This window comes from Schistocerca gregaria, chromosome 1 (genome assembly GCF_023897955.1).
Source record: "Schistocerca gregaria isolate iqSchGreg1 chromosome 1, iqSchGreg1.2, whole genome shotgun sequence".
In the NCBI taxonomy this organism is placed as follows: Eukaryota; Metazoa; Arthropoda; class Insecta; order Orthoptera; family Acrididae; genus Schistocerca; species Schistocerca gregaria.
This window is the reverse complement of record NC_064920.1, coordinates 944,869,424-944,896,943: the sequence shown is the minus strand read 5'-3', so window position 1 is coordinate 944,896,943 and position 27,520 is coordinate 944,869,424. Positions and strand designations below refer to the sequence as shown.

The following is a 27,520-nucleotide window of genomic DNA, read 5'->3' as shown; positions in this document are numbered from 1 at the left end:
AACGGCGGTGTTTTGCTCGTGTCATTTGGTTCGTCCAAGTGTTCAAAAGGATAATACAGTTGAGTTTCGGTGTCATATTCAGTGGGATATTACATAAGTGATAGAACACATGCTGTCGTGAAGATATTACCTTGTAATTTGAGGTTCATTTCCATACTGTAATCGCCAAGTGTTAAAGCTTACAATTGCTGTAATTATTCTTCCATTAACTGGACGCTCGCGAATAGGTGACATAATTAAAACTCCTTATTCAGTAAACAATTATCTCGATAATTGATTTTTCAAACTTACGTTTCACTGTGATCGTAGGAGAGCTGACCTTTTTTTAAAACGATAAGATTAATGGCTGACTTTGGTGTAGGCGTCCCGTAGCTACGCAATGGAAACCTACTCGAGCGAAAAGCTGCAAAGTTGAAAACGCCAACTATATATTGCACATTTCGCATATTTATAATTAACGTTGTGTACCGACATCTCTCGCAGTACAATCTGAATGTTACGATAATGAACCCTTGAAAGACTGTCCTGATCTTAGGACTTCAGTAATGGGCAAATATCTAGGATGAAGCAATGTCTCTCATGGGCAACATTCACTAAGTACTGTGCTCCTTTGATTGAGATGCTGGTATTTCATTTTACCCAGTTGATCGTGCTTGAAACCGTATTTATTAGCCACTTCCATTGACAGTAAAATGTTTCGTCCATCAAGAATCGTCAATTGAGGTGAAGTTTCAGGAAAGTTCAAAAAACCTTTTATGTTAACTGACTATATACTGGTGATGAAAATTCTCTTATTTTAGTCACTATGGTAACTGAAAAAGATTTTCATTCTGCAGCGGAGTGTGCACTGATATGAAACTTCCTGGCAGATTAAAACTGTCCGATAAGTTCTTAATTTGTGGTAATGACTATATGTGTAGTATTCCGAGACTCTATTGAACAGTAATTCTTTTTAGAAAGATCGATTTTACTCGCTTTTTTAAAGAGCTAATACTTCTATTTGTGTGATTGGCGTGAAACAACTCAGGCATCTAGCTCATGTTTGTCTCCCACTGACCTATTTATGCACACATAAATAAAACTTTGCACGTTCTTGGTGGAATAGGCGTGAAGTTGACCTTCTTCTCTCGAGCGGGTTTTTTTATAAACAGACATTCGTGAATGCGGTAAGAATGTGATCTAATGAACGTAGCAACGACGTGGCACAGTGGGTGCAACAAAAATTGCCAGTAACAGCATAGTGGTGGGGTGGGGAAGTCATTACTGCAAGAGTCTTTGTATTAACTTATGAATTTGCCACGTAGGTTGCAAGTGTGTTTGTTCCGTCATATAGCTGAGATCGTAAGAAGTGTCAGTGTGAAAATGCGGCGTATGTACAAACATAAATCGAGTGAATTGAGGAAATATAGCATGGACGTTTTAAAACGGCGTCTCACATAAATTTTAAATGCAAAGTTAACTTTAACACGGTAACCGGGTGTATAAAAATCGCAAATAACCCTGATAAACTGGATTCGAGGTCTTCATGGTAAAGCACCGGGTCGTTCGCTTGTTGTAGTGCTAAAAAAAGTGGATTGCGTATTTTTTTCGGAATTTGTGATCAGTAAAGCCCGATACCCATGCTCTGAAAGAAAAAACAAAATATTAATTTCATTGGTTTCCAAGTTTAATGTCCAAAATCGATCAACTTAACCCATTTGAGGGCATGTTTTTAAACACTTAAACACGTCTTCGCGGACACTATGAATTCATCACGAGGTACTTTCATCTATATATTCATGTCTAAGCTCTGAATCACATGCATTTCGCTTTTACGACTGCAGCAACTAAGGAACACTTGCGGCATGCTAACTGAATAGCAAGAGTCTGGAGTTCACGGATGGGCAAAACAAGAGTGTTACACGCTACTAGGTAAATCTCTCTAATTGAATTCCTCTGGATTAACAAAGATGTGATTGATGCGAATTCCTTAAAGTGAAGGAATTTCGGTCCGACACTGAGAACAGCTTTCAAAAACAACTCCAACAGGCAGGCCGGCTCACCGGGCCTCGTCGTTAATCAGCGAGGCGGATTCGATCCGGATCATGCTCGTCTCCCTGCCTCCCGAAAGCGCAGAGTTCGCTCGGCTGTTCGAGATGGCACTTCGGTGAAGGGTAAATCTAAGCAAGGTCATGGTTACTTAAATAAACGCACATGGCTATAGCCGAGCTTACCGTCGCTCCCTCGCACGTCTACCACAACCAGATGACGCCATCTTGTATTGTACCATATGGCAACGGCAGAGTCTTGCCCTGTTCTGTTAATTCTATTGACGATTACTGTTTTCAGTCACGTAGCACTGTTAGCTTCTTTCGCCGTACGAACTGTAGCCAAATGCGTTATTTACATATCTAGGACCTTGCTGGGTTAAACCTTATATCAACAAGCAATCACTTTGACCTTCTTTCCAAAAGACACTTTAAAAAAATGGGCATTTCAGGCGATGGTGTTATTCAATGCGCCAATGCGTAAGCTGTGTACATGTATCCAAACACTGCAGGGAGTGGTAGAGCGCTCTCGACTGGAAGTAGACTGGTCACCAAACTCCAATATATTGTTCAAATTTCTGAATTAACTACTCAAATTCTGATAACAGCAGGCAGACAGACCCACTATGTGGCAATGGCGAGGCTGAAGAGCTCCAATTAAACGCTTAAACGTAATCAGACCTTACTGGCTTTATCAGTGATCAACCGGTGGAAGACGTATGGATTCACCTGCCGAACAATATTACGGACCAGCTAAAGAAATGGAGCAGTCATCAGTTTAATCAACGTATTTGACGGGAGTTCCCGAATCTTGTTACCACATTCCACTAACGTGCCCGTGATGGAATAAGTTAGAACGACTTTTATCGTGTTGCTCTTAGTCAAAAATATAACCCTTTACAGGATGCCAGTGACACATCCCAATATTTGTTATTGCCAACACTAATAAATACCGTAAATGGTATGGGATATTTCCAAGTCCTGCACCATTTCAATACCAATAAAACACTAATAGAATATTCCAAGAAGAGTTATGAAAAGTACCAGTCTTCAAAAACTGGCATGCGAAGTTTGTTAGTGTAGCTTCTTAATTCTCTTTCGAACTGAGCGAAAACTTTTATGTCTTCATTTGTTCCATTGCAGAAATAAACAACCTATTTTCTAAAAAAAAATGCACAGAGAAATATAATCCCTACATACAATAACGGCCAAACTAGAAACCAACCAATAAGTTAATATACTACATGTCTGACATTAAGCAGGTAAGTGAAAAAAGCGAAGAAAAGTTTTGAAATTCTGTTTAAACTTTGCTAGAATTCGCTAAGTACGCTCATTTTCAAACACTGGGAGAGTATTCTAGGTAATATGAGTACAGATTCCAACAAAAGCTACGTTTTCATGCATCTCCATACTTATGACACCATATCTCCTGAAGCACGTGTCGTACGATGACATAATTTTGCAGGTACATGCACTGCTACATGCGGACACTGATTGCAAAATGTGTTGTGAATACAGTTAGTAATAAAGAAGAAAGAAATTAAAACACCATGCTTGAGGCAGCAGTTTCACTCCACGAACAGCGAAAATGTAATAAGCTATAAACTTTTTTTTCACCATTTCATGGCGGATCTCAGCGAGAAAAAGTTTCGGAAAAGTTCGAAATTATTTGAAGTTTGTGTGCTAGTTTCAGTTTCCATGCAGCTAGGAACATTGAGACCACCTGTTTAATAGCTTGTTTGTCCGTCTTTGGAACAAACTACATCTCTGCGTATCAGGGATCCGACAGTTCGTTCATAGGTTTGTCGAGGTATGTGGCATTAGATATATACGCACAGGTCATGTAATTCGCGTAAGTAACGGGCCGCTGATCTGCTTACGCGGTGATGGCGCCCGATAGTGACCCAGATGGGTTCCATAGGGTTTAAATCAGGTGAATTTCGTCACCGAGACATGAAGGTGAGTTCACTATAATGGTTCCCACACCACAGTAGCGCGGTTCTGGCATCGGGACACGGACACGGACTATCGACCTAGCAGCAAAAATGTGATAAGAGCCAACACGTTTCCGTTGATTTTTTGTCGAATCCCGATGGCCCCGTGCCCACTACAATCATAATTAACGATGTTGTGTCAACATGTGAACTCGTAGGGGTGGTCCGTTGCGGAGCTATGTTCAACAATGTACGAAGAACGGCGTGCTCCGAAATTGTAGGTGCACCAGCATTGTGCTGTGTTAGCAGAAATTCCACAGCTCAACATCTATCCTACATTTACAGAGCAGACAAGCCTTCGTACCCCATGTTCTGCGAAGAGTCATGGACATCCAACCATTTAGCGCCTAGTGGTAGTTTCACTTTTCTTCTACTTCTTTCCGTAGATGCTCACGATAGTAGCACGTCAACATTCGACTAGATTCGCCATTTTCGAGATGCTCGTTCACAAGCTCTGCGTAATAATAATCTGCCTTCTGCCAAAGGCGCTTATATGAATGGGTTTCCCCATTTGCAGCCCGTTGTCTTCGCTAGGGCGTTTGCTCCGCTTACATACTGTTGTTGCCGCGTCGAGTGCCCGCATGGCCACCAGGCGGCACCCAAAGTCGCAGTGGGCAATAGTCATAATGTTTAGGCTTGTCAGTGTACGCACAACAAACTGTAAAGATGTAGAACGTGTCACCTTGCACTCATATCGCAAATATGACTAGTGTCCATACAGACCATTTACAAAAGGGTCTCCACTTTTATTTATTTATTTTTAACTTTTTCTGTTTTCTCTAAAATTTTATAGTTACGTGTCTATCAGACATTTTTTATCACTCGATGAGTGATTACAAAGTCTGACTGCAACATTGCGCAGCCCTGTTTGTGCTAAAGACTACCTTAATTGAGAGCAGCGATAAGCAAGCGTAAGTGTGCGCCGTGGAAGCGTGGGTACCGCCTCAGCGAGGGGTCCGCCAAAATAAACCTAAAGAACAAAGCACATCAAGCGTTGTTACAAACAGAGAAAAACAACTCTTATGAATATCATATCAGTGTCAGTTTTATGAAAATTGAAAATTGTTTTTTTCTCGCAGTCCTTTTTCCGAAAATGATCCGAAAACCAGCATAATAATCTAGAATAACGCTACAACCAATGACTAATTTGCACGAGTCTCTCTCTCTCTCTCTCTCTCTCTCTCTCTCTCTCTCTCTCTCTCTCTCTCCTCTCTCTCTCCCCCTCCCTCCCCGCGCGTGCTGCGCACTTCACTGCCCGGGGCTTTTTTTTAAAAAAAAAAAAAAAAAACCACCCTGTTCCTAGAACTCCTGAAGACAGACATTTACTGTGGGTATTGTATCACAGACCCAGTCCCTTTGACTGTTCAGAGATGTCACTAAATCCGCCCAAAGATGTAAAGAACCATGCCAGAGCAGCGCCTATTAGACGGAGGGGGTCCGACACGCGATCAGTTCCAGTCATGCCACCAGGAAGGAGTTACGCGGCTCGTGTTGTCTGTAGTTCAACCATGCCTAGACGGTCAATACCGCGGTTCGATTGCGTCCGAATTGTTTCTTTGTGTCAGGAAGAGCTCTCAACAAGGGAAGTGTCCAGGCGCCTCGGAGTGAACCATAGCGATGTTGTTGTTCGGACATGGAGGAGATACAGAAAGACAGGAACTGTCGATAACACGCCTCGCTCAGGCCGCCCAATGGCTAATAATGCAGTGGATCACCGGAGGAACCCTGACAGCAACGCCATGTTGAATAATGCTTTTCGTGCAGCCATAGGACGTTGTGTTACGACTCAAACTGTGCGCAATAGGCTGCATGATGTGCAACTTCACTCCTGACGTCCATGGCGAGGTCCATCTTTACAACCACAACACCATGCAGCGCGGCACACATGGGCCCAACAACGTGCCGAATGAACCTCTCAGGATTGGCATCACGTCCTCTTCACCCACGCGTGTCGCATATGCCTTCAACCAGACAATCGTCTGAGACGTGTTTGGAGGCAATCCGGTCAGGCTGAACGCCTTAGGCACACTGTCCAGCGAGTGCAGCAAGGTGGAGGTTCCCTGCTGTTTTGGGGTGACATTATGTGGGGCCGACGTACGCCGGTGGTGATCATGGAAGGCGCCGTAACGGCTGTACGATACGTGAATGCCATCCTCCTACCGATAGCGCAACCATGTCGGCAGCATATTGGTGACACATTCGTCTTCATGGACGACAATTCGCGCCATCGTGCACATCTTGTGAGTGACGTCCTTTAGGATAACGACATCGCTCGACTAGAGTGGGCAGCATGTTCTCCAGATATGACCCCTATCGAAAATGCCTGGGATAGGTTGAAAAGGGCTGTTTATGGACGAAGCGACCCCCCAACCACTCTGAGGGATCTACGCCGAATCGCCGTTGAGGAGTGGGACAATCTGAACCAACAATGCCTTGATGAACTTGTGCATAGTATGCTACGAAGAATACAGGCATCATCAATGCAAGAGGACGTGCTACTGGGTATTAGAGGTACTGGTGTGTACAGCAGTCTGGATCTCTGAAGGTCTCACTGTATGGTGCTATAACATACAATGTGTGGTCTACATGAGCAATAAAAAGGGCAGCAACGATGGTTATGTTGATCTCTACTCCCATTTTCTGTTCAGGTTCCGGAACTCTCGGAACCGAGGTGATGCAAAACTTTTTTTGATGTGTGTATGAACCTGCACCGCGGATCATAAAGTACAGTTCCTACCGTAGTCTGCGATTGCAACGTGCAGACCGCTTCAGCACGACGAACCCATGCACCACTCTCAGACTACTTGTATCCGATTCGTGTTTGTTATTGACTACTATTGTAAAATTCAATGCTGGCCGCGGTGGTCTCGCAGTTCTAGGCGCGCAGTCCGGAACCGTGCGACTGCTACGGTTGCAGGTTCGAATCCTGCCTCGGGCATGGATGTGTGTGATGTCCTTAGGTTAGTTAGTTTTAAGTAGTTCTAAGTTCTAGGGGACTGATGACCACAGCAGTTGAGTCCCATAGTGCTCAGAGCCATTTGAACCATTTTTTGAAAATTCAATGTCTTATGGTACTACTATTCTATGTTTATCATACTGTAAAATTTAACTGTTGATTTTAAAAGATAGCCCGGAGCGTTGGCTCAAAGGTGGTTCACACGGAAGATCCGGCATCAACAGCAAAGATCTCAGATCACGACTATGAGATTTCAAGAAGGTGATTTAACGATTTCAAGTTCCATGGTTTGAATCAGTACGATATCTAATGATTCCAGGAAAGCTGAAAAAAAATATCTGTTGTCTCTAACGGCTCACCTCTCTTCATATTACGTAGCAAGCTACTTCCGAATGATACCATGATACCTGCTAAGATGCGCCGACATTTAGTAACAATACACAAAGATTGTAAAGACAAGACTGACGTATTTTTTATATATAAGAAAGAACAGTTATCAAGAAGTCATAATATTAAGTGTGCGACCTAGGCTGTGAATGAAAAGGTCATACACGCATCCTATTTGGTCAGATACCGCATTGCACAAGCAGGCAAAGCGCACACTATCGCTGAGAATTTTATAATACCATGTGTGGCAGACATTAAAAAAAATTTGCATAGCATCATTCTACAGTGCCGCTTTCGAACGATACTTTGCGCATGACTTAATGATCTCGTAGGCTATATGAAACAAGACCTATTTGGTCGCCTTCGGCACAACAAATGGACGAGTCGAGTCTTGTTGCTGGAGCAGCCAGCCATTTTGCTGATAATTGTATGATATCCACATTAACATTCACTTAAAGAAGACTTGTTAATGTGCACATCGCTACAAAAGAAATTTTTAAAAATTAACAATTCTTTGAAAGAAACCATCTCGACTGGAACTATTGTATCCATATTGGTACAGTTTTGAGGCTAAGACAATGACTGGTAAAGCAGCAGGAACGGAAGCAATAATAAAAGATAAAGTGTGAAACTAGTTCTAGCCAGTGTTCCTGCCTGTACAAGCATTTCCGATAAAGACGATGGTGCCATGTCTAAAACTGGTTCTTGATGAAGCAATAAAAGAAGTGAATTACAATACACCACGCCCTCTTCACTGACGATTGTTTTCAATATTGTGTGAGGATTATGGGAGTAAACGTGAAACACTACCGCTCTACACTAAGGTTAGACGGTTACCTCTGGGTAAGATCTTAAGAAAATTATTTTCGAACTAAGAGCAGTATTTTCGAGCTAAGAGTTGAATTACAAGCATTTATGATTGTAAGACCGCTTGAGCGATGTGACTTAGTTGTTCAAATTAATTTTTTTGGAACATGTTTTTGGAAAAATTAATAAGTTAAATCTATCCTTAAAAGGAAAATGGGCAACGGTTTTCAGTAATAATAACAAAGTCATTGCCTTAAAAATACGTATTTTGTTTATGTTGGCAGAGGAACCAGAAAGCTTTTTAACACTGGATGCGATCGTTGGTAAGACAGCAGAAATACCAAATGAAATATATGTAGACTTGATCCAGTGTCTCCTTGATATGCAAAAATCCTTGAACGGATCGAAAGTTATAAGTGAAAATCGTTGGAATACATGTACCGGTACCACTGATGTTAAGATTGTTGGATAAGCAGCTTTCAGAGGTGGTAATATGGACCAAAACGAGAAAAAATCTAATAAACATGAACTCTAAATTGCATACATTAAGAGGTAGAGCACTTGTTGACTAGAGGAGATGTGTTTCACACTTTTGAAGTCGAGCAAGTGCCCATAGCTCCCCGGGTGTGCAGTTGAAGAGCCCATTTTTGCTAGACTTTTTTCTTGTCTTGGTCCGTCCTACCACCTGTGAAAGCTGCATACTCTACAACATTCGCAATAACAGAACCAGTAAAACTTTCGACTAGGTCGTTTCCAGACCAGGGTCCCTTATCTTGAATTGATACAATTCTCCATCGTCCCTGTACGTTTTTAACACAATCACAGAATCATCCTGTTCATTTGTCCAGAAGTAGTTATAGAAGGAGGAAGTTAAGAAACTGAAGTCGAGTACGAAGATGTGTCTTAGAAAAGAAGGAAGAGGAATAAAGAGTATCACAGTGTGTAACAACTAGTGTCCGGATTTGAATGCACTAAGGGACAAATCTTACTCAAGGCCTAAAAGGTGCTGAATACGACTTCCACAGAAAAAAGTAAGGGCTGAAGAGACCTTCTGCACAAAAGTACGGTTTTTAAATAGATTTTATTTACTTAGGGAACTCAATTTTGTGAATTTTCCCATTGTAAGAAAAATCATCTATATCAATAAAAATGGAAATGTTCTTTTGTTCAAAAACTTATATCTTACAAAGTTCTTAACCGGTTGCTTTGAATTTTTGATACACTATGGCATTTGAACATGCGAGTGTTTTTATATACAGTGCCTTAAAAAACGCGCTTATTCGAAAGCCACACGGAAAAATAGCAACACCCACAAATAATTAGGGTAGAGTAATTACATTTCTCGAATACATTTGTCTAGGCAACTTATTTAAATAAGTTACACTTCAAGATCACAGGTTAACGTGCATGAGACAATACATTGCAAATGTGAATGGTTCAAATGGCTCTGAGCACTATGGGACTTAACTTCTGATGTTCAATCCTAGCATGCAAATATGCATGCATTGTATTGTACAGGTGCCAGGTATCAGTTTGTGGGATTGTTCCATGTCTCTTGCACTTATTCTTGCACGTGGGTCAGCCAATACAGAGACGTTTAATGTTGTTTCTGGATTACACTGGACCTGGGTGATGATGCCCCATATGTGCTCGATAGGAGACAGATATGGTGAACGAGCAGACCAAGGCAACATGTCGACATTCTGCAGAACATGTTGGGTTACAACAGAGGTACGTGGGCGAGCGTTATCCTGTTCAAAACACCCCCTGGAATGCTGTTCATGAATGGCAGCACAGCAGGTCGAATCACCAGACTGGCGTACAGATTTTCCGTCAGGGTGTGCTCCACTTGTCAAACGAAACCGTATCCCAGACCGTAATTTCAGTGTACATGCACGCCGACAGGCACCTACGCAGGCAGGTTAATTACCCAGACCCTCAGCTGGCCTAACCAACACACGGCAGACACTGGCACAGGCAGAATCAGCTTTCATCAGAATGCACAACAGACCTCCGTCCTGCCCTCGCCACTTGACACCATGGCCGTGGTTTGGGGTCAGTGGAATGCACGCTACAAGGTGTCTAGCCCGGAGCTGTCCTTGAAGTAACAGATTTGTAACAGTTCGTTGTGTCACTGTGAAGCCAACTGCTGCTCAAGTTACTGCTGCAGATTCAGTACGATGCGCCATAGCCTGAAACTACCGCTTCAGTTATTATTTTTTTTATTAAACACCGACCTACAGAATTTTCCCTGACAAAGACAAGTAAAACTTAAACCATTCATTTATTACCCACAATATATAAGCCTAACGTAACCTGACTGCTATACATTGACAACATGCCTTCCAATAATTAACATAGATGAATGGCCCTGAATTGCGAGAAACCCTAACAATAATACAAATCAAAAAAATATGAAATTAAAGAAATATGGAACTACCTCCAACTCCGTTAATCGCCTAAAATAATTTCAATCATGAATCTCGATAGTGAAAATCCCATTCTTTTTCATAAGTCGCTTACCTCACAGAAAATCTTCATAACACGAACTATAGCTACAGCAAGTAACTGCCAGCTAAATAAAAAGATTCTAATTACTATAGAACCTTTAACTACTAGGAGGCATATGGTCAGCAAAGTAAAGATTTTGTTGAAGAGCAAACAATGCATTTAGAAAATTTTACCTTATTCATGTGATTGATATTCAGTTCCAAAAATTATGTAGTTGTCAATAATTCCACAAACTAAACATTGTCAACAAACATCCATCCTCATATATTTCCTCACGTATTTTCTTATAAACACATCATTTCCTCTCACTTTACAATGCATGTCCTACCAACACAGTGAGTCCACTAAGAATATCACGTCCATACAATTCCCTATCCATTCGCTAACTACTAGTCCGTCCAACCACAGAATATCTTGCCGAGGGCGCAGAGCTTTGTCGGCGATATTAATAAAGCCTATAGCGCTCGAACATACTCTCGGTAGAGTTACGTGGCCATCCGGAGCCCTGTCTTCTTGTGACCACCGCTGCCAGCAGTCATGTACAGTGGCTACGTCCCTGCCAAGCCTTTCTGCAGCATCGCAGAAGGAACATTCAACTTCTCGTAGCGCTATTACACGACCTCGTCAAAACTCAGTGGCGTGTTGATAATGGCTTCTTTGTCGACTTAAAGGCATTCTTAACCAACCTCAGTTCACTACGTCCTATCTCACGGACGTTACAGCTCGTATTTAAAGGAAACCTGATTTACATTCCCATAGTGGCGCAACTCTTATGGTACTGGTGCGAAATTGGAACAGATATCTTTCAGAAGTAGAAACACCTTCTTGGTGTTACTATTTTTTCCGTCAGTGTACTTATAAATAGGAAAACATTGTTAGCAAAATCTTAAAAAACACTTGACGGATTTACTTGAAAGTTTTTAAGTGATAGTCTAATAAATCATCAGACGGACGTACGCCATAGCTTTTTAAGCAACAATTTACAGGTTTTCTGTTGAAAGCAACTGGAAGAAAGAAAATTCTGTGCTTCGCCCTGAAAATGTGTGGTGTCGTTTTCTTTCCCACAGTTTTGAAAAAAATGGAGATTTATGGTGAGGTCTTATGGGACCAAACTGCTGAGGTCAGTCCCTCAGCCTACACACTACTTAACCAAACTTAAATTAACTTCTGCTATCGACAACACATACACACACCCAGGGAGGACTCGCACCTCCGACGGCGAGACGCACGGACCGTAACAAGGCGCCTAAGACCGCGTGGCAACCCCGCGCGGCTTCCCGCTCTCAGTAAAACTACAACTCATTTAAACCATTAGACAAACAGTTTCTCCCATATATATTCGTTTTCCTCATATTTGATTTTCAACAAAAGTTGTATCCACAACACTGTGCTGTTTTATATTTGTCCCTCAAGTTGGTTTTGAAAGAATACATAAAATTTATATTTATGGCTATCTGCCTTTGATTAGAATGATTACTACTACAAAATCTGAACTGTCCGAAAGTTTGTAATCCTACGCGTTCGGAGATTAAAACCACGCAAAATGCTGTCACTGAAGACACTCTACTCACAGATCCAGCTGCTGGAGAGGTCTCTCTCTCCCCCATTAACCGTAACCAATGATCCAAACCGCGACGCATCCATTAATTCTTGGCGACTTCAATTTCCCTTAAAGATTTTTTTTTTGAAATAGCAAAAGAAATCAAGGTCAGAGAGAGGGGAGAAGAGGAGATGAACAGGGGTCGGGGGTGGGTGGGGGAAGATGGACAAAAAGAGGAAAAGAAGGAGATGATGTTTGAGAGAGAGAGGGAGATTGTGATGGACGAAGAGAGAAGGTAAGAAGTGATGGACAGAGAGTGGCGGGAAGAGGCGATGAACAGAAAGGAGGGGGAGGAGGAGATTAGGTCACGTACCCAAATTATATATATATATATATATATATATATATATATATATATATAGCAATTGGCGTAGCATGGGCGGCTTCTCTCGTAATAAATAAATGTACTGAAATCAAGAATGAGCATGGAGCAATGTTGCTTGTTTTTAAACTCGATAAAGTGTCACCGCGCTGCTGTATCGATGGCACTGAAGTCTACGTATTTTAGAAGTGCGGAAGCTCTAAGAAATATAGGCTGCCCTGAAATCAACACTCTGTGTGACGCATGTCACTTTGAGAATTTGTCCAGATAGCCACAAAGCCAGTCAGCCTTTACTTAAATCCCGTCCGAGTAAACGTGTGTAATGTGTTGACTCACACTGAGTAGCGCGAACTGAAGATGACTTCAATTCCACAACTGATGGGCTAGTAATTTTCTACCAAGCCTTCATTACAAATAAATGAACACACGTTAGTTTTTTATTCATTTTATCTACCAGTCTTCTTGCTAGTCTTCTTCCTGTCAATTTTCAAGTCAAAATTTAAAATTAGTTTACTGACATACATATGCGATTTAATTGAAGCTGACATATAACATGATAGTCACTGTTATCTTGGTGTTATTGTTTTAACTTAGGCAAGTTACATTTCCTTCAACACAGGAGCTCACATTATGTTCATCACTTGGAAGAAGAACAAACAAAATATTCAACCATTAATTTCCTCTATGACAAGTCGACAGCTGTAATGTAGTTCAAAATGGTTCAAATGGCTCTAAGCAATATGCGACTTAACATCTGAGATCACCAGTCCCCTAGACTTAAAATAACTTAAACCTAACTAACATAAGGACATCGCACACATCCATGTTCGAGGCAGGACTCGATCCTGCGACCGTAGCAGCAGCGGGTTCCGGACTGAAGCGCCTAGAAGCGTTTTTTTTCTCTCATTTTTGTTCTACATTGTTCGTTGATTTGTTCGTTACGGACGTCAGATGACAGCCGTTTAGTTTCTTCGTTGATCCGTTCGCTCAGTTTATTACTATTATTATTATTATTATTATTATTATTATTATAGAGGGTAGTTAACCCTCTGACCGAACACGCTGAGCTACCGTGCCGGGTCGACCACAGCGGCCGGCCTGTAATACGATTTATGTGAAACTATACTGTCGATTATGTGCCACGGAACGCCACTTTCAGGGCTTCCTAGAGAGTATCAGCGACCGCAGCGAACCAGATGAATCGACATTGCGTAAAAGATATGTGAAACAGGTTTATGAAAAGGCTACTGCTGATATTAAAACAGTCGACTAGGCACCTGACAGCTGTGGCAGATTATAGCTAATGTGTTGGTGACGTTAGATATCGCGCCACTAGGAAAACCTCACCAGTCGTGTGTAAAAACTGTAGACGATCACGGTATTGTAGCCCGCACTGTCAGGACAGCACTGCGTATCCCATGACCAGTAAAGATTGAGATGAGAAATTTTGCTGTTGTTGACACACTGTGTTGCCTACATGTTAAAAGCAGGAGCAACACGAAAGAATTGTCCCAGTATGATCTATTGCACCTGTCTTGCCCATGCTTACACCGTCCAGCAGAGTGGGGCTGGAACAATTTTTCTGAGTTTAATAGTAACAATTCCTCTTCTATGAAAGTAATTCACAAGGCTCTTACCCGCGTTCAGTTCTTCAACAACAGAACGGCCGAAGAGGTCAAAATTACCCCTGTCATACTTTATTCTTCAGTGTCAGACCCATTTTTTATGTACGTTCCTGAAATCATATGACTTCCTATTTTTTCTCTTATTTACGATGAAGTACTGGAAATTACAAACTGTTTATATTTCATTCGACATTTCTTTCCATACACATAGAACGATGGAAGGCGTCAATCAGACACTGTTGAAATTAGTCTTCTGAATAGATGCAAATATCCAACAATGAAGCGGGAAGTCAGCAGTCATACAGAGTTGTTGCTGCCTACCATTGCATCTCACGTACACATTCCAACGTGTACAGTTTACACGATATCGTGTTATGCACATAATGTTATTTGTACGTGAAAGACGTTTACGAACATATGTCGTCAATGTAGACTTTATGATGAACTGTTACAGCAGCACTATGACAGTACGCCTGAAAATGTCAATTCTTCTGTGTATGCTGCATGCGTAAGTATCATTGAGTGAAGAAGGAAAGAAGGAAAGAAGAAACCCGGGACCATAACATATCGCAATGCAACAAAGTATGGGGTGGGCATGGTTTGTCAAATGACGTGAAAACTTTTGACGTTGGATTGTACTGAGAGCAAAGAGAAATTGCGTCGATGAAATTATCTCCATTGACGTCTTGTGCTCCTTCAGCGTACAAAAATGTACAGAAAGGCGTAATGCAATCCCGAAACGTAATATAAAATTTCTTGTAATTGTAGCGTTATACGCCACGGATTGTGGTCATACGCATGCACAAACCTTAAGTGTGTTGTTTTTATGAGAGTTACACATGAAAAGAATTTTTCAATAAAGGAATTCTCATTAAAATAGTACAAAACAAATTGTTTGTGTATTTTTTCGAGCGGCGAAGTAAGGCATGATTAATTATTTATTTTCTACAAGTAACTAGAATAACTATGTCAATATTGAAATAAAAGTTTATGTTAATATTAGCAGTCATTATATTTTAATTAAAAGACTCCAAGGAGGCTAAAATAGTTTTTATAAAGCTAAAAACGGCAACTCCAAGGAAATAAACGGCTAAAATCTGTTTTATAAAAACCTAAAAAATCTGGGCTTATAATAGCGAAAGTTATTAGAACGAAAAATAATAAAATAAGGATAAACTAACAGATAAGCTCTTTGATGTAAATAAAACCATTCCTAGAGAAGCTAAGGGATGAGAAAATCTAACGCGCTTTAAACTTTTCCCACATGGATGCTGCAGATGTCGTTCTGTTATCTACAGCCGGCCGCGGTGGTCTCGCGGTTCTAGGCGCGCAGTCCGGAACCGTGCGACTGCTACGGTCGCAGGTTCGAATCATGCCTCGGGCATGGATGTGTGTGATGTCCTTACGTTCGTTAGGTTTAAGTAGTTCTAAGTTCTAGGGGACTGATGACCACAGCCGTTGAGTCCCATAGTGCTCAGAGCCATTTTTTTGTTATCTACACATAATTCTGAAGTCCAGAAAAGAGGCTCTCAGCTGAAAAAGTATAAAAATTCGGCGCATCTAAATACGGAAGTAACATATCCAATTGACTCCTGCACTATGTCCTGTGGCTGTATGATTCTGATCGGCATGTAATCACCTGCAGTTCCCAGCACCGAGCGTAATATCGGTTAGCGGCCTCGTAATCGTCGTGGAATTCCGTTTGGTAATTTCACGGTTCATGTCCCGCGCGTGATGATGCGTGAAGGGAGCATGGAATGAGGGCGCGCGATTTCATTATGGCAAACCTTAAAAAGCGGACTTGCACATGCAGGGGTAAGAGATCGAAGATCATTATCCTGCAAAAACTTCCGCAGAACCGTCGACTTTACGCATAGCTCTGCCTTACACTATCATTACTGGACGTTGGTTTGAAGTTAGGTCGAGTGCCAACATATTTACAGACCAACACATAGAACGGTAGCAGAGGAAACAGTGAGCCCTAGTTGACTGTAATCACTGCCACAGTGACTCGTTCAAATAACTGTACACTAAAATCCTGATCATCTGCACACTTCCAAAAATTTATGTTTTTTAATACTGTTTTCGTATTTGTTTGCAGGCAAGCAGAGAACATATCCAGACAGCAGAGGTGATCGGTATGCACGCAGGCGCAGCCTGTGTACTGTTCGGGGCTGGCGACCTCTGCCTATCGACCGACCGCGGCGAGACAGCTAGGGCACTCGCCGTCTGCTGCCACTACCACTGCAGGTATGGATTCACATCGCTTTAAAGGGGATAGGCCGCAGGGACTTAGAGAAATCTCCGGCACGTCGCTTTCAGACGCTGCGTCTAATGTGGCAATCAGAAGTGTGGGCTTTGTGCCAACTCTAACTAGCGAAGTTACTCTTTGTCCCTCAACACTTACATACTGGCATATATTATCAAATGTAGAAAAAAACTAGTTCTAGATATTTACTCTTTGAAACCCGTTTCATACTAGGATTTGATGGTGAGAGTAGAAACTTTCACGTGAAAGATGAGATAGTAACAGTCGAGTTGTATTCAGCACGTATTGTTCTTCCATCGTAAAGAATGTCAGGTCTGGTGGTCTTACGGTAAAGCGCGTGCCTGGAAACTAACAGATCGCGGGATTGAATTCCCGTTGGACCACGAAATTTATGTCCGCCTTTAACCTAGTCCTCAAGTCTCAACATTACGAGGAGTCGCCAGAAACGTCACGTGTTTCGGATTCCACTTTAAACTGTAGGGCCTCTTTCCCGGTTGAATAAAGGCGGCACATAAGGAGCACGCAAGTTTCCAAACTGGCGCCCGATCGAAAGACTTGCACCCGGCTATTGAGCCACACGCAGTTTTCTTTAATGAGTTCTAAAATTTTAAAAGTGTTTTAAAATATTTCTTCTCGTATATTATGTATTTCAATTTACTTTCATGTATGAAAAAATGAGAACAAAGAAAAAAACGAATAAAAATCTAACACAATAGAGCTAAACACTTTGCTATAATGGTGAATTAGCTTCGAATTTGTATATTTATATTTGCAATGCGGTGTAATCTTTACTACAAGGTATGGTCCCTTCAGACCTCTATTTTTAAACCAAGATTTAAGGCATAAACCAATTGAAAATTTTGGATTGCATAATATTATTTTTTTATTATATATTCATTGATTTTATAACACTAAATAAAGCCTGGAGTATCATATTTTTCATCGCAAAAATCACACTGTTGTGCAGTTTATCAAATAGTGCCCATGTACTAACAGTTTTCTCAAAATCAACATTAGTGTCTGGGTTCTGTGTTTTTCTTTACCATCACTAAGAGCGCACTTGATTTTAACTAATACTTTTGTTGGAGAAACAAAAGATCCTCGTCACCACTTCGCTGACATAATTTTGATCACTGACAACTGCAAAATAATCGTCTTTTTAGCAATTTTTGGTCTATATCAGTGACATCTTCCTACATCCACCAATTACCATCTAAATCAGCATCGTAAAAATTGACACGTTTCTGCGAACACATGTTGTGTGATGAAAACTGGCACGCAGATCACGACGCGCGGTCTAGAAAACTTCTCCAACACATGTCAAGAACAAACAAAAAAAGCGATAACGCAACCGACAATAAAACATTGTTGACTCGTAGATTTAAAAAGGGTGGAGGAGGAGGGGGGGATGTTTGAGGCAGAACCTCGTGTGTTTTGGTTTATTTAGACACAACACGAATTTCTAACAACATAATCCTGCTATATCTGACAACAGGAATTCAAAATTTTTCGTTGAAGCAAGAGAGAGCAGGGACTGTCTCATAGAATAAGAGTACCGAAGTTTGATAAGCAGTTTTTGGACAAGTTTGAACTACGAAATACACCATTCTGTCTGCTGATACCATCCTGGCAGTCGTGATTTAGGGAAATCACATAAAATGATGTGCTTGGGCTAAATTCCTTGTTAATAGTGTATTTGCCTGACGATTCGACGCCGTAGAACGGAAAGATAGCAAGTCAATGACAATACTTATTTTAATTTTCCTGCCTGAATTTATCTATTTTTCCGTTTTCCAAATCTAAAAGTCTGGGTCGAGGTACTGATCAACCTGTCGCATTTTCAGACAGCGAAATAGAAAATACAGTCTTTCACGGAAAAAAAGGTCATGGTTGGAACAAAGCGGTCCAACAGAACAGGCTTGACAGTTACTGCTAACATTGTAGTCCATATTCCAAGTGTGGAAACAATGAAGTAATGGATTTATGAGTAACACCTCAAAACATTTGTGTAATATGTGCATTTCATTAAATGAATAGCATCTTCATCTAATTGACCCTTATGCGGTCGCGCGGGTTTTTCAGAAAACCCCACTCATCCTTATCGATGGATTATTACATAATGGATATGAGTATAAAGTCATGTCCTTTGGTATCTTTCTAGGACGTAATGTGATAGCTTTGAGTAACAATGGAAGCGCAAGTTCCAAGAAAACAAGCAACAATGTGCCTTGGGGTGTTGTCGGCACCCCGCGCGACTCCTATGTTGCAGTGCTGCGAGAAAGTGCACAATAGTGTTCCGTAGCAACTGCTTTTATTTTCTCACTCTGTGCAGTTAAAAAAGCTATGGATCGTTACGAAACAGAACAAGAGAGTGCGGATGCTTCTGGAAGAGGCCTTAGACGAAACGTTTGAAGGAGGAGGAGAGGAAGAGGAGGAAACAGACAGTTGTGAAGTTCTCTCTCATCACAATGACAACAGAAAACGGAGGGTAATGAAAGCAAGCATGATTTTTTTATTGGAAAGGATAATGTTACAAAACGGATGAAAAGTTATCCTACTCGCAACATAAGAACTAGAAGTGTAGACTTCATTATTTATCTGGCTGGTGTGGAAGCTATCGCAAAATCTGCGAAAACTGCTGTGGACTGTTTTTCGATATTTATAAATGACACAATAATTAGAACGATTACATCGTAAACAAATATTTACATACAACGCATGGCATCAAATTTCACAAGAGACCGTGATGCCAAACCAACAAATGAGGAAGAAATCAAATCTCTTCTGTGTCTGTTGATATTGGCAGGTCATTGCAGGGCGGGACACCGAAATCTGGAAGACTTATTCGACATAAATGGTTTTGGAATTGCAATATTTCATGCAACAAAGAGTTTACAGCGCTTTCGTTTCTTGTTTGAGATTGTATGACATTCGAGACAGACCACAGCATAGAGTATTTGATCGCCTAGCTGCGTTCAGAGAAGTGTGTGAATTATTCATGTCAAACTGTGTCAGTAATTGTATTGTGTCTGAATATATGACAGTGGATGAACAACTGGTTGCATTTAGAGGTAAATGCAGCGTCCGACAGTGTATACCAAGCAAACTTGTGAAATATGGTTTGAAAATTTCACCTTATGTGACGCAAGAACATGGTACACTTTGGGGATGGAAATCTATGTTGGGAAAAGCCAGAGTGTGCCTTAGCACTGTCAAACTCGCCTATGGAGGTAGTAAATAGACTTGTACGGCCTATCGAAAGTACAGGATGCAATGTGACACTAGACAACTGGTTTTGTTGACAATTGGGATTTGTTCGACAACACTGGCTGATGAGCTCCTGAAAAAGAAACTTACAGTAGTTGGAACTCCTAGAAAAAATAAGAGGGACTTCCCTTCAGACTTTGTACGAGAGGTCATGACCTTAGAAGCAGCCTTTTTTTTTATTCAGAAAGGATATCACCATAGTTTCATATGTGGCAAAGAAGGGCAAAAACTTTATTCTCATTTCATCTTTGCATCATGACAGTGCCATTGACACTAATACTGTGGAGGAAAAGAAACCAGATAATATAACAATGCACAATAAGACCAAATCAGATGTGGCTACAATAGATGAAATGTGCGCTACTTATTCAGCCTTAAGAAAAACTATACGCTGACCACTTGCCCTATTTTTTCCGAACGATTGACACTGCTTGCATTAACGCCTTTATCATATACGCAAATAATAACAATGAGAGGCTTTCCCGAAGAATGTTTTTACGTGATTTCGAAAGGTCATTAGTAAATCCCAAAGTGTGCAAGAGAGCAGCCACTCACTACTTGCCTAAACAAGTTAGACAGAAAGCCGCTAAAATGGCGGGAATTGAAGACAGCAACAATACACCACCTTCTGAACAAAGTACTGAAGCCAAAGCGCTGCACAGTTTATCATCGCAGCAAAGATATAAAAGTTAACTTGCACTGTGCTCGATGTTTGAAAGTTCTGTGTGTAAAGCACGTGAGAAATGTGTGTGAAAAGTGTTGCGATAGCGCATCCCTTACAGCCAGTCATAGTGACTGATTTCATAAAATGTTTGTATGAGTTGAGTGAACAAATGTTTAATTATATGTATGTCTTATACCAGTAATACAGTATGAAGAATAACAGAAATAAATAATTAAAGAAACTATTGTAAGAAAATGAGAATTATTGCATATGTTTCAAATAACCCAATTTAATACTAAAGTAATATTACATAAAACGACAATGTACCGGAAGATAACATTCTAAATAGCCAGGTCTGAAGTAAACATATTCATATCAGTGATATGCCGCACAACAATGTCATTATAGCCACTTTTATTTGGGGTGTTAGCAACACCCCAAGCCACTATTACCGTCACGAAAACCGCGCGACCGCATAACGGTTAAACCGTAAATAAAGGCTTTAGATCCTGGGTCACTTTCTACTTTATAACTGTGAAGCTTTCATGACAGCTTTTACTTCGTCTCGAATTTTGGTTGCGTTAATATTGACTGAAAAAGTACACGACAGATGTGAAATAAAGTGCGTTTAGTACTTGGGAGTCCAATTTCGTTATAAAACGTCCTATATTCAGATATTTCTCCAGCAAATAATTGAGAGTCACTCTGAGCATGGTGTATAGTTGGTGTGACAATATCAAATGGTTCAAATGGCTCTGAGCACTATGGGACTCAACTGCTGTGGTCATTAGTCTCCTAGAACTGAGAACTACTTAAACCTAACTAACCTAACACACATCCATGCCCGAAGCAGCATTCGAACCTGCGACCGTAGCAGTCGCACGGTTCCGGACGGCGCGCCTAGAACCGCGAGACCACCGCGGCCGGCTGACATATCAGATATATACACTACTAGCGTTAAGACATCCGCCCACTGCCGATATGGAACTGGGTCAATGTCATAGCAACGGCTTGCGTGCTCTGAAATTATAGACCTGCGAATTTAGATCATCTGATACCTCCTCACCAAGGTGGAATGTACTCAATATCATCTTGAGTTTTAATCATGGCCAAGCGATGGAGGCGCGAGGCATCCCCAAGAATTTCAGAAGAAGAAGAAAATCATGGGAAACAATATTTCATTTGCTCTGGATACAGTTTTGAGTTTTTCGAAAGCAGCCGCCATGCTGAGGACAATCGGACAGTTGCCGTCGCTCGAGTGACGAGTTCCTGTAACCCATTCAGTACTGAACAATGCTGAACATTTCCATATTCACGTATTCGTAAACTCGACACCAAAAAAATCTTTGTGGTGTACGAAGTATAGAATATTATTATTTTATTTAATGTGGCGCTTTGTTCAATTTGAAAGTCACGCCTCGCTACTGGTCAGTATATCCTCCGGTAATGATCAAAGTTTCCACGAGGTTTTTGATGACTTCGTCCACATAATCCTCATGAGAAACCTTCTTGGTTCAATACCAACTTACCACGCGAGCTGCGGGACCAACGAGCTCGGCTCCCCACCAATACAAAACCGTCTATAAAAGGCAAAATAAGCTGCATACAGCATAGAAATGGAAAGATTTGAGTTTAGCGTCCCGTCGACTTTATTAGAGACGGAGCATAAGGTCGAGCTTGGGGGTGATTGAAGTGATTTTGGGATTTAACGGAGCAGCTAAATCTGGTTTATCGGAGAGTTCCTACACTGTCAAAATATGTCTGTTAATATAGACCAACATTTTTGCTACAGACAGGAGAAAGCAGGTGTAGCCGTGCGGTTCTGGGGGCTTCAGTCTGGAACCGCTACGGTCGCAGGTTCGAATCCTGCCTCAGGCATGGATGCGTGTGATGTCCTGAGGTTAGTTAGGTTTTTTTTTTTGACAAGCAAGCGCAGTCACCTCATCAATCAAATCAAACATATGACAATTACACTCGAACGATAATACCGACACACACAACAGTGAAAAATATTTCGCCAAACAAACTTTTTCATTTTTCGGTGCAACACACAGTACGTCATATATCACAGACTTTTTTTTTTCTTTTACCAAACTCATAACAATAATGAGCTATGGACAAAATCCTCTTCTTGGAAACCAAATAAACTTTGTAGGCTGAAAAACTGCTGAATCTTATTGGTTATCTTTCCGCGGAAAGCCGTAATTGTGGTTGGTCAGACGTGTCTAAAAGCGTCACCCGAGAGCAGAAGCCGGCCACTTCCTGCGGAGCGGAGCGTGCGCCTGATAAGCAGGCGACTACAGCGCTTTGTCAGCGCCCGCCGCCGCTGCCGCTTTGGGAGCACGGCGCCTGTGTTCCGGAGCGGCCATCCGCTCACCGTGGGCGCAGGCAGGCCGCGCTCCTGGCTGCTACCCCCACACACCTTACGGCGTACAACAAAACCTCTATAAACTCTCACCTAGATCTATTCCTCACCGGTACCACTATGACGCGTGTACCACAGTGTCTCCAATGTCGTCAAATCTTGTTTATGGTCTAATCCCAGATGCTGTTGGGGGGAAAAGAACCCTTCGCTGTTGTCAGGTTCACAGTTTTCTCTCTCTCTCTCTCTCTCTCTCTCAAGCCCCGCGACTATACTGTTTCAATAGACTCAACTAACCGTGGTAGTTGACTGTCTGCTGCACCGCTTCGGGTGTATTATTCGTGAACTGTCGCACCCCGGTTGTTTAGAGATGTTTGTGCTGTGATAGCGTGGTTATGAGGGACAATCCTTACAAAAAGCAGAAGTGTAGTAACATCATTAAGGAACTAACAACTTCTATGACTTTCTTAATAACCGAAGTCAAAATCATTGTGAATGTTCTTGACAAAGGTGCGTGGCAGATACCCCACACTGCTGAAAACTGAAAGAAAAGTAATAGTATCGACGGAACATCATTTATTTGATCGAGAAAATAAACATACAGGTAAACACATCAAGCAATATTTAGAAGGTAGTACATAGCATCATTTTGCCATATCGTTTGTACGATAATACATTTGATCTTTTCACTTTTGGCCCGCCGGGGTTGCCGAGCGGTTCTAGGCGCTACAGTCTGGAACCACGCGACCGCTACAGTCGCAGGTTCGAATCCTGCCTCGGGCATGGATGTGTGTGATGTCGTTAGGTTAGTTAGGTTTAATTAGGAAAATTTTTTGTTTTCAGATATTTGGTCTCTCTTGTGGGGAACACTCGTAGCAAAAATATTAAATCCTTGTGCAATCTTCGCAGCGTGTGGCGAAAACTACGTAAACAATAAAATTAACATTAAGAAGACACAAAAATCCGTTACTACGTGAGTTTCTGCACATGCGCAGAGTTCCGCATACTCAGGATTTTAAGAACTCGACTACGCTCGGCACAACCATTCGCTTAGTGGCCGGTGGCTGACTAACACGCGTGCGCATGATAAGTACGGCTACCAGTAGCTTATTTTCACCAGGGAGTCCCTCGTGAAAACGGGCTCAAAGTAAAAATAGTTTCAACCACTTAACTGGAAAGGTTGTTCTTTAAGCACAGTGGCATCTTTCCTACGAGTATATGAAGTGTGACTGTTGTGTCCTGTAAGTTTGTCTGTTGAGTGCAGATGGCTATTATGATTGTGTACACTGTATAGTTCTTTAACGTGTTGCATCATGATTGATCAAACAAAAAAGAATGAAACCCAGAGACAACTCATAGCCTACTTCGCTCCAATCGCAGCTAAGGGATCGCCATATCAAAGGCCCTACCGACGGACGGAGCACTTGGAATCACTTCACGAGACACCGCTAAGACCTCTGAAATGTAATCTAGTATATTGGTTCGGTTACTCTGTGTAAAATACGAGATTGCAGATCATGAGATCCAGTGTTCGGCCCGTGGTCAGTTCTAGGATTTTTGTCTGTCACTTATTACTTCTTTCGTCTCAAGCAGTGTTTGTTAATGTGAAAAATGCCGAGCTACACAGCGATTCTGAATCCACGTTAAATTGCAGGCCCTATAACTAGCCGAGTAGATCAGTTGAAACATAGAAGGAACGCAACGGCAGAGCACGTCTAAAAGCACCATGCCTATTACAGCACTGTGGCTCAGAAACAAACCTTCAATTCCATGATAGCTTTAGGTTTTATATTGGCGCAAGGACTGGTGGTCAGGAAATTAATATTACAATTGTCTTCCTCTTGCTGCCCAAACACAAGCGCTGAAAATTTCTTCGACCAGCGGGATTTAAAGAGGATACCTCAGAGTCGAGCGCCACCTCACAGCCAAGAGTTTGCTTGTAGTTCATGATGAGTTACAAAACTAACATAGTTGATGATTGTTTAATTCAGTAACACATTCTTTTCACGTTCGGCGAAGGCACACTGCCTCGAATATCCCTGAATTTGCCAGAACCTACGAAAACTAATGACTGCTATATACTCGCGAGGAGTCTGCTTGATGATGTTTGTTTACTATGTCCCGTCATCCTAAACCATTGCCAAGTCCGCACCGTGGTAATGTACTGCGCTCCGCGTTTAGACTGTTGAATTACAATAGTAGTTGGAAACATTATCAAGTATTTTTTATGATCTATAAGAATAAAAATACTTCCAGGAATAAGTAAAACAGATTTAAGGCCACAGCTTATTACCTATAATAAATTTCTTGATGATTAGCAAGTAAGTGCTGCACAAACGTTTGTAAGGTAAGTGCTGTACAATAATGACGTTCGGTCACCCTGTGACACAATACGAAAATATGAAAAGGAAGCTAATTACGTGATTATCGTTATACAGATGTCATTACATGAAATCATAAAGTCGTGATTCCTCTGTTGACTATTCGAAAACTAAAAGGTACGTCGCTGACATCAGTAATATAATGACACGTGAAGTTCTTCGTTAACTTTTTCTCTGGAAGCAATTATTTGATAAGAGTGCGTGACTGGAGCTCCAGTTAGTCTTCTGAATTGACACGTCTATCACGTAATTAAATTGGCTAAATTAAATACGTCGACCAACTTTCAACTATTACCACTTTTTCTCTGACGAAAATAGGAGATGGAAGCAGAACATTGGTAATAATTCAAAACGACATCGACTTAACGTGAACAGCACGTTACACTGGTCATATACCTTAGATAAACTTTAATGTATCTTGCATTATATTTTCTAAACCCGACAATGCCTATTCAGTGTCAGAACGCTAGATGCGGATGTAGCTTGGACGCTTCAAGAAGAGATTGAAGAGAATATATAACGAAAATCTAGATCAATTATTCATGCAAATGTCAGTCCAAAATCCGACAGCTGTAATTCCAAGAACATAGCACTACTTGATATTCTACATACTGTCCAGATCATTAAAAAATTTAGTTGACCAAAACCATATAAAAGGTGCAGGGTTGCCCAAAACGCCCTTCAACACAAGTATCGATAGTGTTTCCTCGTCCTTCAGCACTAGCATCAATGTTGTTTATCAGGAGACAGGAAGTGGTACGTTGACGGACCTCTAAATTTAATGTGCTATATATCTTGTTTAAGTCATATGCCTCAACTTATATGGTGCGCTTGCCACTTGTAAAGCTTACAGTCATTTCGAACTGCTACTAAATTAAAATTAGTGGAAATAAATTACTAACTATATCAAGAAATTACAATTGATGTTTCAGTCTGAACTTCCACGCTAACAGTGATTACAGTTGGTGCCATTGCTTTTGATAATAGTTATCCTCACGGTATGTTGTTATTCAAGATCGGTATTTGATCTAACACAGGCCTGAGGAAGTTAGTAGCGACCGCATAATTTCGTACAGCCTCGTCTTCCTATAATCGATTTGAGAGACATCAGGATGAATATTCCTGAAAACAATTCATCTCACTCTGCGATGTTATCCTATTTATCTTATTCGTTTCTATCATAAACAGAGAGACAATCGGCTGAACCCCAGTTGCAGTATCTTCTTTAGCTTGCATAAAATACTTCAGGGGCAGCAACGTACCTGCCAGTGTCTGAAATCCTTACAAACGTTTTCAACTGATGCTTTTAAATTCTTTCCCACCGCTTATACCGTACTGCTTCACCACATTTGAAACAGCTGACGGAGAAACTTCTAAAAAAGTGTACGTCTGTTGTCGGCAAAATAGTAACCTGCATGCGTCGACTTGTGTGAGAAATTCACAGTCGTTTATGCTAATGAGGTTGAAATGAGATTACAAAGATCAATACAAAACGAACTAGCGGATATGTGTGACTATTTTCAGATTCTGTCTAGCGCTATGTAAATTTCAATTAATCTGTCCATTCTACAGGTCGGGTCAATTTCTTACAAATACTGCAGTTTAGTAGCTTCAAATCAACATGCATCTGTTTTAGAATACATGATAGCAATACGTCACGGCAGTACGCAAAAATACATTTTTGAACTTTCTGCAATAATTAAATACCGGGCATAGATTTTCTACTGCCTTGAACGACCGGTTTGAGTGGTATCATTTAAATTAATAATTCATCCGACTGTTAGGTCAGTTCAGATGCATCAGAAATGTCTCTGTTAAAAACGATACGATACACTGCTCCCAGGTATAACGCATTCGTGATGCATCCAATGGATTGTGTTAGCTGGCCACTGTACGTTTCTCACAATATCCTTTTAATGATGAGGGGCAACTTTTAATGTGTTCGGCACCGGTCAATATTATCGTCGTAGGAGCGCTCTCAGTCCTCGTGCCTTGTTTATGTAAATGAAGTGGGTTTGGAATGCTCAATCTATTTAACCTATATTTGTGCCTCTGCTGTGGATACATAAAAGCTAATTGGGTGTCGCCGCTTCCTGCTATGATCGATGGATGTCCTTCAGATTCCTTTGCGCTTTCACACATGCAGTCGTGTACGCGATAATGGCGCCTGTCGAGCGAAGCAAGGGAAACAGTCTAATGTCTGTATCTTCTCTTCATATTCAGTTTGAACCTAATTAAGCTGCTAGAGATAATTTAATTATTATTTGAACGTTTCTCTCTTGTTTCATCCTCACCACCGTCAAGTTTCTGAGACAGGGAATCTGGTGATGCGATTCGTTCGTCTTTAG

At 41.2% G+C, this 27,520-nt stretch overlaps 1 protein-coding gene and 1 long non-coding RNA gene across 2 annotated transcripts in view; one reads left to right on the top strand and one right to left on the bottom strand.

Annotated features, from left to right (window-relative positions):
• LOC126276017 (uncharacterized) overlaps positions 1-27,520 on the top strand; it is a 950,687-nt gene that overhangs the window by 707,345 nt on the left and 215,822 nt on the right. The window contains exon 4 of the long non-coding RNA XR_007550601.1: positions 16,331-16,479. This is a non-coding gene — a long non-coding RNA (uncharacterized LOC126276017). The remainder of the gene's footprint in view (positions 1-16,330; positions 16,480-27,520) is intronic.
• The window catches only part of LOC126276001 (fibroblast growth factor 8), a 158,150-nt gene that overhangs the window by 80,787 nt on the left and 49,843 nt on the right, over positions 1-27,520 (bottom strand). The gene's annotated exons all lie outside the window — the stretch shown is intronic.